Source organism: Peromyscus maniculatus, chromosome 1, assembly GCF_049852395.1.
Source record: "Peromyscus maniculatus bairdii isolate BWxNUB_F1_BW_parent chromosome 1, HU_Pman_BW_mat_3.1, whole genome shotgun sequence".
Taxonomy (NCBI): Eukaryota; Metazoa; Chordata; class Mammalia; order Rodentia; family Cricetidae; genus Peromyscus; species Peromyscus maniculatus.
Genome location: NC_134852.1, coordinates 31,281,441 through 31,295,357, shown reverse-complemented (window position 1 = coordinate 31,295,357; position 13,917 = coordinate 31,281,441). Strand labels below are relative to the sequence as shown.

At 40.3% G+C, this 13,917-nt stretch overlaps 1 long non-coding RNA gene across 1 annotated transcript in view; it reads left to right on the top strand.

The window, feature by feature from the left end:
* The window catches only part of LOC121825728 (uncharacterized), an 84,754-nt gene extending 71,209 nt beyond the window's left edge, over nt 1-13,545 (top strand). Inside the window, exon 2 of the long non-coding RNA XR_013051705.1 lies at nt 12,390-13,545. This is a non-coding gene — a long non-coding RNA (uncharacterized LOC121825728). The remainder of the gene's footprint in view (nt 1-12,389) is intronic.
* Nucleotides 13,546-13,917: the final 372 nt, after the last annotated feature.

The window sequence follows — 13,917 nt, the reverse complement described above, 5'->3', positions numbered from 1 at the left end:
CCAGAACCCCAGTTCAAGCCTCCCTGTAATTATCATCATTGGCAGCATTTGGCCAGGACCATCCCCAGATGGATGAAAGTATCTTATCAGAGATACCTCTGTACTCTCTGAGAACAGACTTAAGCATCCAGACTATCTGTTTGAGAAAGCCTGGCAAATGTGCTAATTAAGCTGTTTAACTTTCTCTCTTTCCAAAGTCTTAGATTTACCTTTAACTACTAACTCAGAGCTAAAGGGTTTCTACTTACAGGTACATCAAGGTGACTCAGGCTGCCCAGCCACTGAGTACATTCCCCTGCCCTGTCAGAAACCACAGTAGCCAAGATAGCTTGGACAGATAAGGGGCCAAAGGGAAGTAAGACAGTTTTCTTTTCACTCATCACTGATAGACTCCTAACACTTTATCACTTCTAAGAATGTAGCACATAAAATCCTTTTTGCTCAGATATTACCTGAATTTAGCCCTCAATGGATTCTATTCCCCATTAGTCACTTCCCTTTTGGGTTGCAGATGATGGCTGGCAATTGCTGCTCCTTGTTGTGGATCTTATTGCTCCTCCTCTTGACCCCAAGGGAATTCAAGCCTGGTGAGCATTAACCAGAGCATTACTATTGCATGGGTATATAACTGTAAATCTCAGAGACTTGGGAGAAGTAGACAGAGAAGAGAAAAGAGAATGGAAGACCTAGATGGGTAAGAACTGGAGGGGAATGAGCTGAGATGGGGAAGAACTAGATTGAAGTACTAGAAGAGAGGACTAGAGGAACAAGATGGAAGATAGGGAAGAGCCAGATGGGGAAGAACAAAATGAGGAAGAACAAGATGAGAAAGAAGGAGATGGGAGAGGAGCAAAGATGGGAAAGAACTAGATGGATGAGAACCTAGATGGGACAGAACTGAGATGAGAGAATAAAGGTGTGAGCCACCACTGCCTGGCCTCTAGAGGCCAGCTCCACACTCTGATCTCCAGGCAGGCTTTATTTGTTAGACCACAAACAAAACATTTCCCCTTTTTTGTCTAAAATAAAAAAGAATGTCATAACTAATATAAGAAAACCTATATAAAATAAGTACAATAAATATATAAAATATATACAGGCAATAATTGCATCAAAGATGTATAGTCCATTAACAATTGACAAATTCAGAGAAAATACTCCATATCTATCCTATCTTGGTGAGTACAAAAGGTTGTACATGATTCACTTTCTATTCTAACTTGCATTACCAAAATTATCTTTTAATGTCTTTCAACCTTATACATTTACACCTCTTTTGTGAGTTTATTTTCTGAATTTGTTAACAAGGAAAACTATATAACTATAAAGTCTTCAATTCCATCAGAAACCTGAGAAGGAAATATTAACTGAGTAAGCAGGAAGTACAAGCAAGCAACTTCCAAAAAATGTGAGAAATGACAGAAACAACTGGCTGTCTGGACAGTCACCCAAGGTTCCTCTGCAACATTGGGGCATCCATCTCTGACCTACAGGCCTCGCATATCTGACAGAATTTTCTCAGAAGCAGAATTTTCTGAAGGGCTAACCTACCTTGTCTTAGCAAAGTCTGGCAGTTCTTTCTTTTGTGTCCTGTTTGTCCAATTTTTTATTAAGGAATATTTTATTCATTTTAGATACCAACCACAGATTCTCCTCTCTTCCCTTCTCCCATCTCTCCAGCTTTCCTCCCCAACCCACCCCTCAATCCCTCCTTCAACAAGGTAAGGCCTCCCATGGGGAGTCAGGAGAGCTTGGTCCATTCAATAGAGGCAGATCCAAGCCCCTCCCCCTGCATCAAGGCTGTGCAAGGTGTCCCACCATAGGTAATGGGCTCCAAAAAGCCAGCTCATGCATCAGGGATGGATTCCTATCTCACTGCCAGGGGGCCCCTCACTGCTTGTCCAATTTGGATACTATATTGTTAGCAGTCCAGGCAAGAGCAGTTTCTTGCCCAGTGGCTAACTTTTGCCACAAGGAAAGTAAACTCCATATGGAGTTTGTTTGATGCCCATTATCTTTTCTGAAGTAGATTGGTGCTGCCAAGAGCAGATATGTCTCATTGTTATAAAAAAAGAACCTATGTTATTAAATCATCTTAAATGTGATATTATATAGATCTCTGAAGTGTTTGAAGACAACTGTCTATCTAAAAATGTATCTCTGATTAACCTTGAAAACATACCTACTATGACTACAAATTTAATTGTAATAGATGCCAAACCACTTATCTGCATTTCTTTATATTCTAATTAGTTGGTAATAATAACTTTCAAGGACTAGCAATTTGCATTACATTGTTAAATGAGACGTATAGGTACAATACCTTGAACAAGATTAGAATGTATGTGCAGTATGCTTTAACAAAAATAATCAAATTTGCATCAATATACAAAGATCCATATTAATGTAAAATATTTAAAACACGTAGTTGCTTTTTTAAAAGTAGATTCAATAATCTACCCTTTTATCCTATCATATCTATATACTCCTCCTTTTCTTTTGAGAGTAGATTCATTAATCTGCTCTTATATCTGATCATTTCTATATCCCTTTTTTCTTTTTCTTTTTTTTTTTTCAAAACAAGAACCCTGAATCTAATCTCGTTTCTTCAGCTTTTTTTCTTTTTCGTTTTCTTTTTCTTTCAGAGTTGAGGGCCAAATTCAAGGCCTTGCACTTGCTAGGCAAGCGCTCTACTGCTGAGCTAAATCCCCAACCCCTCTTCAGCTTTTTTTTTTAACCATTACCAACAACAACTTGCAACCAACTGCCCTAAATAATGACAAATATCCATAACCCATGGAATAACCAAACCACCCACCCCACCTCTTGGGAATGTGGGCATCATGTTCTTAAAATTACTTCCTGCTGTCTGGGGGTGACAGCAACTTTAGGGGATCTTGAAAAGAAAAATTTGGTTGTCAAGTCCTGGGAGAGCTAGCTGTATCATTTGTTGTCCAGTCTCCTTAATGGGAAAGTTTAGGGCTTGTCTCAAGTCCCAGCTAGAGTAGTCTGTGAGGCTGGATCATCTCAGCTAGCCACCTCAAAATTGTCCTGAGCAGTTTGTAGTCCAAAGCCAATCTTTGGTAGTGTTTGTCAGCTTAGTGGTGTTATCATAGTCCTGGTGGAATCATTGTTGTGGGGCCCCATCATCCTTTTGGAGACTTCAAAGGTTACTGTTAGGCATGGTAATGGTTCACTGCTGAAAACTTAAATGTCACATGCAGCAGATCTCAAAGGAGTTAAAGGATCAATATTTGTTATGTCCATCCAGAGTACAAAAACTTAATTCCTAGTTACCTGATAGAGACTCAAACCTGAAATCATGTAGGGGAAGCTTTTGTCTAGAATAAGTTAGTACTCTATACAACCATTAATATCATGACAAAAAGTTTTCATGAAGCCTTTGTCTAGAATAAGTTAGTACTCTATACAACCATTAATATCATGGCAAAAAGTTTTTTAAAAATATATGTTAATCTTATACATTTTGAGATAATATTCATGAAAAAAAATTTAGAGTCAAAATAAAACCAAAAGATTATGAAATTAGTAGCAATAAAATAGTTCCTACATTTTGTTTTTATTTCTGTCCCTTATCAGGTGGTTCTTCTGACTTGAGACAGAGATTTTAGATTTTACTTGAACCAGCAGGCTTGGGTTTAGAGAAGGAGAGAGCCACACTCCAATTCCCAAGCCAGCTTTAATTTTTAATTGGACTGGGACTACAAAAAGACCATTTGTATTACATATCTGTAGAGAAGAGCAGAAACAAGCATTTGGAAAGATTTATGAAATTTTATCCTGTTGGGGATGTGACATATCAATAGGCCAACTTACTCTTTTCCTTGGGACAATTTTCTCTGGGTGATTCGTCCTTTTTATTCTTGCTTATTTGTCCAATGTTCTTCAGATTTCTTAGCCTTCATTCTCCTGAAAAGACAAAAACAAAACCCTTCTCCAACCCTAATTTTGGGGAGGTTCCCTTTTGGCAAGTTATATTTGATTAAACAAAAAGCATTAGTTAGTCTTGAAGTTAGTTTAAATTGAACAGCCATGCTGTTTGATGAACTGTCACCACTTCTAATTAAGATGTCTCTCTTGTTCAAATGGAACCTTTATCAATTTTGATGGTATCCACAGCTTATCTTCTCCTGAGGAAACAAAAGCAAAACCTTGTGCCCAACGTAACACACATCCTGGTTTCCATTCTGAGGTCAGCACATCTTTAAAGTACACAGCCTGATTTGATTCTGTAGTTTTTTCTATTATCCAATGTCTCTCTGCAGCTATTGTTCTTTTCTCATTAGCACTGAGAAAAGTCAAAGTTAATAAAGCATTATGCAATCTATTTCTGGAAGTCTTTTTTAACCCCTTTCTGTTTATTTAGCATATCCTTTAGAGTTTTGTTTGATCTTTCTATAACTGTTTGCCCTGTAGGATTGTGTGGTATACCTGTAATATGCTTTATATTGTAATAACCAAAAAACTGTTTCATTTTACCAGAGACATATGCTGGAGCATTGTCAGTCTTAATTTGTATAGGTATCCCCATGATGGCCATAACTTTTAGCAAATGTGTGATTACAGAATGAGCCTCTTCAGAACTCAAAGCAGTTGCCCATTGAAATCCTGAATAGGTATCAATGGTGTGATGTATGTATTTTAATTTTACAAATTCTACAAAATGAAACACGTCCATCTGCCATATTTCATTCCTTTGAGTACCCTTTGGATTACTTCCTGTAGTTAGTGGAGTTTGGTTGTATAAAGTACAAGTAGGACATTTCCTTATAATTTCCTTTGCTTGTTGTCAAGTGATAGAAAAGTAATCTTTCAAACACTTGCTTTGACATGATTTTTTAATGAGATTCTGAGGCTTCCAGCACATTTCCTATCAATGGTTGATCAATTTCTTCATTACCTTGTGCTAAAGGGCCTGGCAGACCCGTGTGGGTTCAGATGTCTGTTATATATAAGGGATGTTTCCTATTCCTCATTACTTCTTGTAACTGAATAAATAATAAAGTTAATTCTGAATCACCAGGGATAAATTCAACAGTTTCAATATGTAAGACAACTCTTTCTGCATACTAAGAGTCTGTAACTATGTTAAGAGGCTCTGTAAAGTCCATTAATAACATCAGAATAGCATATAATTCTGACTTTTGGACAGAATCATAAGGGCTTTGAGCCACTTTACTTAAATTTCCTGGTTTATAACTTGCCTTTCCTGATTTGTTTGCATCAGTATAAAATGTAGAAGCTTCAGATAGTGGTGTTCCCCATACAATTCGAGGAAGGATCTATTTAGTTCTTTTTATGAATAGAATTCTCCAGCTTTGGGGATATTTGTTAATCTCTTCCAAAAAAATTACTTCAAGCTCTTTGCAAAGGTTCACTTTATCCTTATAATTTGTCAATTTCATCATTAATAAAAGGTACTGCAATTTCTGTTTGATCTATTCCTACTAATTTATAAAGTTTCAATTTTACTTTTAGAATCAACTCAGAGACCTTTTCCACATAGGTTTTTAATTTTTTACTCTGTTTGTGTGCTAAAGAGGTCCATTCTAAGATAATATCTTCCCTCTGTATTAATATTCTTGTAGGAGAATGCATAGAGGGTAAAATAACCAGAATACAATCAAGTTCTGGATCTAAACAATCCACATGTGCATCCTGTAATACTTTTCCAACAAAGCCAATTCTTTTTCAGCTTTAGCTGATAATTCTCTTGTACTATTTAAGTCCTTTTAACATTTTGAAAAAAATTATTCAGTCATGAATTTAACCACAGTAGTGGGTCATAGATTGGAAATGTCTCCTAGTAAACTTTGAAAGTCATTAAGAGTCTGTAATCGATCTCTCCTGATTTGTACTTTTTGGGGTCTAATTTCTTGTAGAAGAAGAAATTTATATCCTTTATATCCTAAATAATTAATAGAATCTCCTTTTTGTATTTTATCAGAAACAATTTGTAATCCCAAACAAGGCAAAATTATCTTTACTTCTTCAAACATTCTTTCTAATGTATCTACATTTGAATCACCTAGTAAAATGTCATCCATGTAATGGTAAACTACTGATTGAGGAAATTGCTTATGTATCATTTATAACAGCTGTCATATAAAATATTGGCACAGGGTGGGACTATTTAACATTCCCTGTGGGAGAACCTTCTATTTATATCTCTTAACAGGCTGAAAATTATTATAAGTAGGCACTGTGAAGGCAAACTTTTCTGTCTTTTTCTTGTAAAGGTATAGATTGAAGAAACAATCTTTTAAATCAATAACTATAAGAAGCCATTATTTAGGTAACAGAGAAGGCAAAGGAATTCCAGACTGTATAGGGCCCATTGGCTGAATAACCTTATTAACAGCTTTTAGATCTGTTACCATTCTCCATTTTCCAGTTTTCTTTTTAATAACAAATACAGGAGAATTCCAAGGACTGGTTGATTCTTCAATATGCTGAGCATTTATCTTCTCCTGTACCAGCTGTTCTAAGGCCTGCAGTTTCTTTGTTGTTAAATGACATTGCTCAACCCATACAGGTTCATCTGTCAACCGTCTTAAAGGTAGGGATATTGGTGCCTTTGAAAGATCAGCAGCTGTTATGTCTTGTTCTTGTACAATCTGAATGGTTGGTGACTGTTCTTTATAATATCTTCTAGTATTTTTCCTAGAAACATACGTTAAATTATGGTTTGTTTCTAAGATTGGAGGAATGTTAATCTGAGTATTCCATTGCTGTAACAAATCACATCTCCATAAATTCATTGCTATGTTAGCCACATTTGGCTTTAATTTTCCTCTCTGTCCTTCTGGCCATATTCATTTGACCCATATCATGCTCTGTTTTACCTAAGATAAAGTTTCAACCCATAAAAACTGAACATTTACCTCCTGAAGAGGCCAACTTGGATGCCAAGATTCTAGTTACATCTGCACCTGTGTTTACAAGACCTTCAATGAGGATGTCATTTATTTGTATTTTTAACTTTGGTCTTCATTCATTTATAGAAATTTGCCAAAATATTCACTTTATGGTTTCTCCTGAATTTTTCATTCTCCCTTTTAAAGCTGTTCTATCATCCAGAGCAGTATGGTTTCTTACAATAGGCGTCAGATTCTTTAATTGCTCTGGGAATGAGTTTCCTCCATGATGACAGGAAATGACTGAACCAAATTTGATAACAAAGGGTTACCTTGACTGTTCCTTGTTGATCTATATTCATTAGTCTAATATAGGCCTTTGCCACATCTTCTGCATACTCCAGAAGGGAGGGGCATTCTGTTGGGATTATTCTTAGAAAAAACATTGTTTCTAGAAATGTCCTGTTTACAATCCCTTTTTAGTTGACTTTTTTTTAAACCACAATTGAAACACCTGACATTTCAATTTTTCTTCAAATCTCTGGAAATCATCTCTCCTATCCAAGTGTCATCAGGGTTATGAGATTTAATATTGACTGTATCTCGGATTCATTCCTCCAAGGGTGCTGATCTTGCCTTCAATGGCCTAATTACCCTTTTGCAGTGTGCATTAGCATTTTCAAAAGCCAGAGATTCAATTATTGTTTGTTTAGCTTGAATTGGTATAATTTTATTTACTGCTGAGGTCAATCTTTGTAAGAAATCAGTGAAGGTTTCTTTTGGGTCTTTCATAACTTTAATAAATGATTCAATTTTCTTTCCTATGTCTTCAATTCTATCCCAAGCTTTCAAGGCTGCTGCACAGTATAAAGTCAGGGTGTGATCACCATATAGAGATTGCCTTTCTACATTAGCATAATGTCTCTCTCCAAGAAATTGGTCTTGGGAGATTTCCATACAACTAGCTCTACTTCATTGTTTAATGGTCTTAGCCTCATCTTTCCACTAGATCCTCCATTGTAATTGAGGACCAGCCTCCAAGACAGCTATAACCACATCTCTCCAGTCTTGAGAGACAATTCTATTACAAGTTTACCATGAGTTTAACATCTGCTTCACAAAAGATGAATGCATGCCATATGAGACTATCACTTCCTTGAATGTCCTTAAATCTAACATTTTCACAGGAGTTCATTCATCTCTGACACAGACTTGAGGATGTCTATCATTTAGAGTTTTCTGTAAAGTTGCTGGATAAATTAAGGTTGGCTGTTTGAAAACCTTAGGCTGCTACTCCACAACTTTATAGTACAATATTGACATTGGTTCTCCTTTAAATTCCTCTGTCTGGGTCTGAATATCTCTATGATCTGTTTTAATAAGTTTTTCTAAAACTTTTATTTCGGCACTCATATTAACCAACTTTTAAAATAATAAAACAAAAATGATCAAACATAATATTTATAATTGAATTATATAAATCCCACCTGAATTAATTATCCTCTCATTTAATTGCTCCATTTTTAAACCATCCAGCATATTATCATACAGAGACTTAACTTCTTCCATCATAATAGTGTTTCCAGTTTTTTAATGTGGGGAAAAACCTCTCTTTTTTAACTAATTTCTTCTTTTAAGAATTCTCAATTTTCTCACTAAATCCGCTGCTGCTGCTGCTGCTGCTGATTCAGATGATGGTGAGGATGTGAGGCTGACTGCTTTACATGAACAGTAGAAGCCTGAGTGGGTTTTCAAGGCAGCTACCTAGTTTGGCAGCAGCTAGAGGAGGGGGTCCAGGGAAAACCCACAACCCACTAGGAGAGGGAACTCAGTGTCTGGAAAATATCAGCAGGGTAGTAACTCTGACCATGTGTAGCTCTGGCCTGTGCCAGTAGTTGTAAAGCCACAGGCAAGAGGATTTCTTTGTGAATTAATGCTCTGAAAGTTGGATGCCAGATGTAACTTGAATTTAATTGGTCTTAATAAAAACCCAGAGCCAGATATTGGGGTAAATACTGAGAGATAAGTAAGACAAAGGAGTCAGCCACTAGAGACTTCTTACCTCAGGTGGAAGCGGGGAAGATCCTGTCTCTATGAATCCTAAAACTGAATGGAAGCTAAGCTCCTGTCTCCTCCCTCCTTATATTCCTCTCTCTGCCCAGCCATATCACCTCCTGTCTCCACCTCCCTAGTGCTGGGATTAAAGGCATGAGATCCCAAGGGCTGGGATTAAAGGTATGAGCCACCACTGCCTGGCTCTGTTTCTCTTTTAGACTGGATCAATCTTTTGTAGCCCAGGGTGGCCTTGAACTCACAGAGATCTGTCTGCCTCTGCCTACCAAGTGCTGAAATTAAAAATGTGCACCACCACTGCCTGGCCTCTATGGCTAATTAGTGGTTTACCTCCTCACTCTGATCTTCAGGCAAACTTTGTTAGATCGCAAACAAAATATCACCACAACTCAGAGATTGTTGTCCTTCTAACAGCTACTGAGTAAATATTTTAATTATAATTAGGCTGAGTCTATGGTCTTTTCCCAGGGGCCACACATTCCAGAACAGTGTAGGACACTTAGGAGACAAACTGCAAAGGTCAGAACCCCCACTTGTGGTGATATATTGTGTACTCCCAATAAACTTACCTGAGGATCAGAGGACAAAGCCAGCCACTATATTAAATATACAGGTCAGGCAGTGGTAGCACATGCTTTTAATCTTACCACTTGGGAGGGAAAGATCCCTACGGATCTCTGTGAGTTCAGAGCTTCACTGGGCTACATGATAGAAACAGAGCCAGGCAGTGGAGACACACGCCTTTAATCCCAGGAAGTAATGTGGACACAGAAATAAGGCACAAGGAAACAGGAACTCTCTCTTTAGACTGAGGATTTCATAGAGGTAAGAACATGGCTGGTTTGTTCTGCTTCTCTGATCCTTCAGCTTTCACCCCAATATCTGGCTTTGGGTTTTCTATCAATAAGACCATTTAGCAATTCATGTTACACCCACCAGAATCTGCGCTAGAGAGAGGAGGACCTGTGGAAGGGTAACTCAAAAAGAAGACTATCTTCAGCCAGACTCTTGGGGTTCCCCCACCAACATGGCCTTCAGAAAGATCCTGTGGGACTCAGGCAGGGTCTGGCTGATGAGACCCGGTATTTCATTAGACAGGTGGCTGCTTGGAAGGAAGGCCTTGCTCCAGATCTGTCTCAGACTCAGCTCTCAGTGACCATAGCGAGTTTGTCTCCAGGGCTAGAATTTTGGGGAATTCAAAAGACTAACACACCAGGAATTACCAACACTGAGAAGCTTGCAGGGTTAGGTTTTGCTTTGCTTTCATTTTATGTTGTAATTCCAAAATGTATTATTGTGGGTGGATGAATGTACTTTATTTTAAAATCTAAAGTTGGGATAAAAGGATTTTAGAGTGAGCAAAGGAGTTCAGTATTCCTGTCCTGGCAAGATGTACAAAAATCTAACAAACACACATGGGAAAGGGGGCTCAACATCATCAGTCTTCATGGAACTGCAGATCAAAATGGCAGTGATTACCTCAGCTATTCTAGTCTCCAGCAAAAATCTACCTAGATCCTCAAAGGCTGCTGCTCACTGGGACCTTCAGGTAACTTGGTGTTCAGCTTCATTCCAGCATTTGGAGCTTGGCTACCATCCTTGTAGTAGCCCAAACATGAGCTGCAGGTCTCCTCATGAACACCAGGGGGCGACAATAAACCCCATATTCAACAGGGAAAACTCCTTGAGGTGACAACCTATCTTGCAGCCTTGTCTCCATCCCAGTTCCAACAGACCTAGGCTCCCTCACATAATCATTTCCTGTGTCTCTGAGACCCCCACTCTTCAAGAAAACCCTATGTGGTCCCCTCCCTCCTCTCATCATCCATGAGGAAAAACAGGAAGATCACAGGGCAATCACCAAGGAGAGCAAAGGCAATCCAGAAGGTCGAGGAGGGCATGGGCAGACCTGAATCACATTCAGCCAGCACAGGAAGCTGGGGTCAGGAACTTTCCCTGGTGCCCTCCATAAGAAGCTGGAGCACAGGGTCCTCTTTCTAGGACACACAGGTCGCCTCCTCCTTCACACCAGGATATGAACCCCTGAGATAACGTGTATCCCTGGATCAGACACCTGACTGGTGGCACCAGTGATGATGAATCTGTTCCCTCCCCAGTCATCACTCAATGCCTAGAGTAGACTGCCACTCTCTGCAGGGAATAAATCCCACCTTCACTGAGCATTGAGATCACAGGGCAGACTGGGCTCTGCTAGGTTTTGGAGTCTCAAGGAAGTACACTCTTGGCTATAGGAAGTTTAGAGACAAGGCTCTGGGGTGAGCTGCTGTTCTCTTAGGACACAGGACATTTCTCAGCCTTGAGGCTCAGAGTATGTTCTAGAACACTGAACAACAAAGGAATAAAAGAATGGGAGGCAGCACTCACAGAAGAACAGAGCAATGTACACACAGAGACTCCACCCCCAGCCCATCTGACTCCAGGAAGTGCCCTCCTCTGGGAGGAGGCTGAGGTCTGGGAAGAAAAGCAGAGCAGACACCACAGGAGCCCAGCTTGGCAGCAGCCTGAGAGATAAACCTCCTCTCCAGAGGAAGAGCCTAGGCCATAATAGAGACCATGGAGCTCACCTCAGCCCCTCTCCACAAAGAACAGGTCTCCTGGAGGGGACTCCTGCTCACAGGTGAGGAGACTTTCCTCTGGAGTAGAGAGTTGGACAGTTCATAGACTGGATGGGGTCTTCTGGGAGAGGGAAAGAGCCTGAGAAATGACATCTGGCTCTACTTGAAGCCTGAGACCATCAGGAAGCTCACAGTGGATCGGAATTGGGAAGTGGGGAGGAAAAACTCAGTTGTTCCCCATTGTAGATTTATCAGCACTGGCCACTGTATCCTGAAGACTCAAGCTGACAACTCCATCAGGGTGACTCTCCAGGTCAAACTCAAAGTGGGCGAGTAAACAACATCATTATGTAGGACCCTGAGAAATCTGCAAATAAACCCCAGGCTCTGGGACACTCATTTGCTCACTGGTATCTGAGCCTGTTCGAGGTAGAGAGGTTTAAACCAAAATTAAACTAGTCCTCCTCACACATCCCTACTACTACTGGACAGGAAGACAGAGCAGCAAGGACATCTAGAAGGTGAGCCCAGGGGCTGACAAGCACTTCAGAAGAAACAGAGCAGGGAAAGGTCAGAAAATGAAGGCACAGAGTCTTTAGAGGAGGAGATCAGACATGACATGGTACACTCACCATGGATTCTGAGTATGAGTAGAGATCTGAGGGCAGTGAGGCGTGAGCTGTGTAGACACCAAGAAAAGTGTCATACAGTGGAAAGATTCAGGGGGTACTGATGAATGGGGGTGATGCTGCTGACCTCCCCTCACCAGGACACACACACCAAGGCTGAGAGTGATCACACTCAAGTTTCCAATTTCTACCAAATGCAAAGGTATTGATAATTTTTCTCTCTTCCCTCTTAGCCTCTCCCACCACTGCCCAAGTCGCTGTTGAAGCAGTTCCACCCCACCTTGCTGAAGAGAAGAAAGTTCTACGTGTACACAATCTGCCAGCCTCAGTCCTTTTGTTTTACTGGTACAAAGAAGAATCTGTGGTTGGGAGGAATGAAATTGCAGGATTTATAATGTCCAATAATACAAGCAAAACAGAGCCTGCTTACAGCAGCAGAGAGACAGTATACCCCAGTGGATCCTTGCTCACCCAGAACGTCACTCAGAAAGGTGCAGGAGCTAAAGTAATATACATGTTGTCGGAAAACTGTGACATAAGAGTTGCATTTGTGCAGTTCCATGTACACCATAAACAATTGTATCCTCTTGGTGGTGGGTGCAGCTCATCCTACTTCTTCACATACATGGTTGTCAGTCCTGGATGGCTCTGTGTTATGGTCCCCACATTGTGGTTCAAACATTTAGTAAAGGACACACAGTGGAGAAAACGGCAATAAATCGGGATGCCTCACTTGAATCCACCCTCAGAGAAGAGGCGGTGAGGTAACTGAGCTCAGGCATGTTAGACTCTTCCCAGGGTGTTAGATGTTCATCATGAACTTGTCCTTGAGGAAGACTCTTCAGGACTCAGGCAGGGCCTGGCTGAGGAAACCATCAGAGTCTCACAGAGAGATGAGCATCTGGAAGCTTTGCTCCAGATCTCCATACCAGATTGGACCAGGAATCCTTGAAAACTTGTAGACTGGGTTTGAATTTAACCTCCTGTTGGAACTGACAGGGTAAAATAATAGATTGTTGGCTGGGAGCCTGGGCATCTCCTGAGACTCAATGTGTTCAGCACAGGTGGAGAGGTACCAAACCAATCAGGCAGCTCTTCTGATGTTCTTCTGAAACCTCTCAGGAATTCGAGAGGCTAAAGAGATAGAAGAAAAGGGGTAGAAATGGCAGCTCCTTGTCCTCCTTTGGTCCAGGTTGGGGATTTTTCCCTGCAGGCAAAGGCAATGGACATTAGGCACGTGGTCTTTAAACCCAGCACTTAGGAGGCAGAGCCAGGCAGATCTCTGTGGGTTCAAGGCCAGCCTGGTCCACAGCCTGGTCCAGGACAGGCACCAAAACTACACAGAAAAACCCTGTTTCAAAAAACCAAAAACCAAAACCAAACAAACAACCCAAAAAAAACCAACCAAAAAAAATTTGCAACAGACACTGCTTGGTGGTAGGTCAGGTCATTGCTCTCATTTCAGGTTAACGTGCAGGCATGGCAATGAGCATTTACCATGTGTCCTATTATAAGAAAACTGAGACAGGAAACAGAGTCATTGAGTCAGGGTCACATAGGTTATGGGTGGCACAAACTATCTGTCTAGAGGCACATCTCCAGCCTCCCCACCATGGAGACCTACCAGGTGACCTTCAGTCTTCTAGATCATTTTATAGACTCAGATTCTTTGAGGGTTCCCTGATTCGTGTCAATCAACATCAAACACCTGACAAGAATGGCCAACCTGGCCAAGCCCGACCTGAATGCCAGTGTTATCCT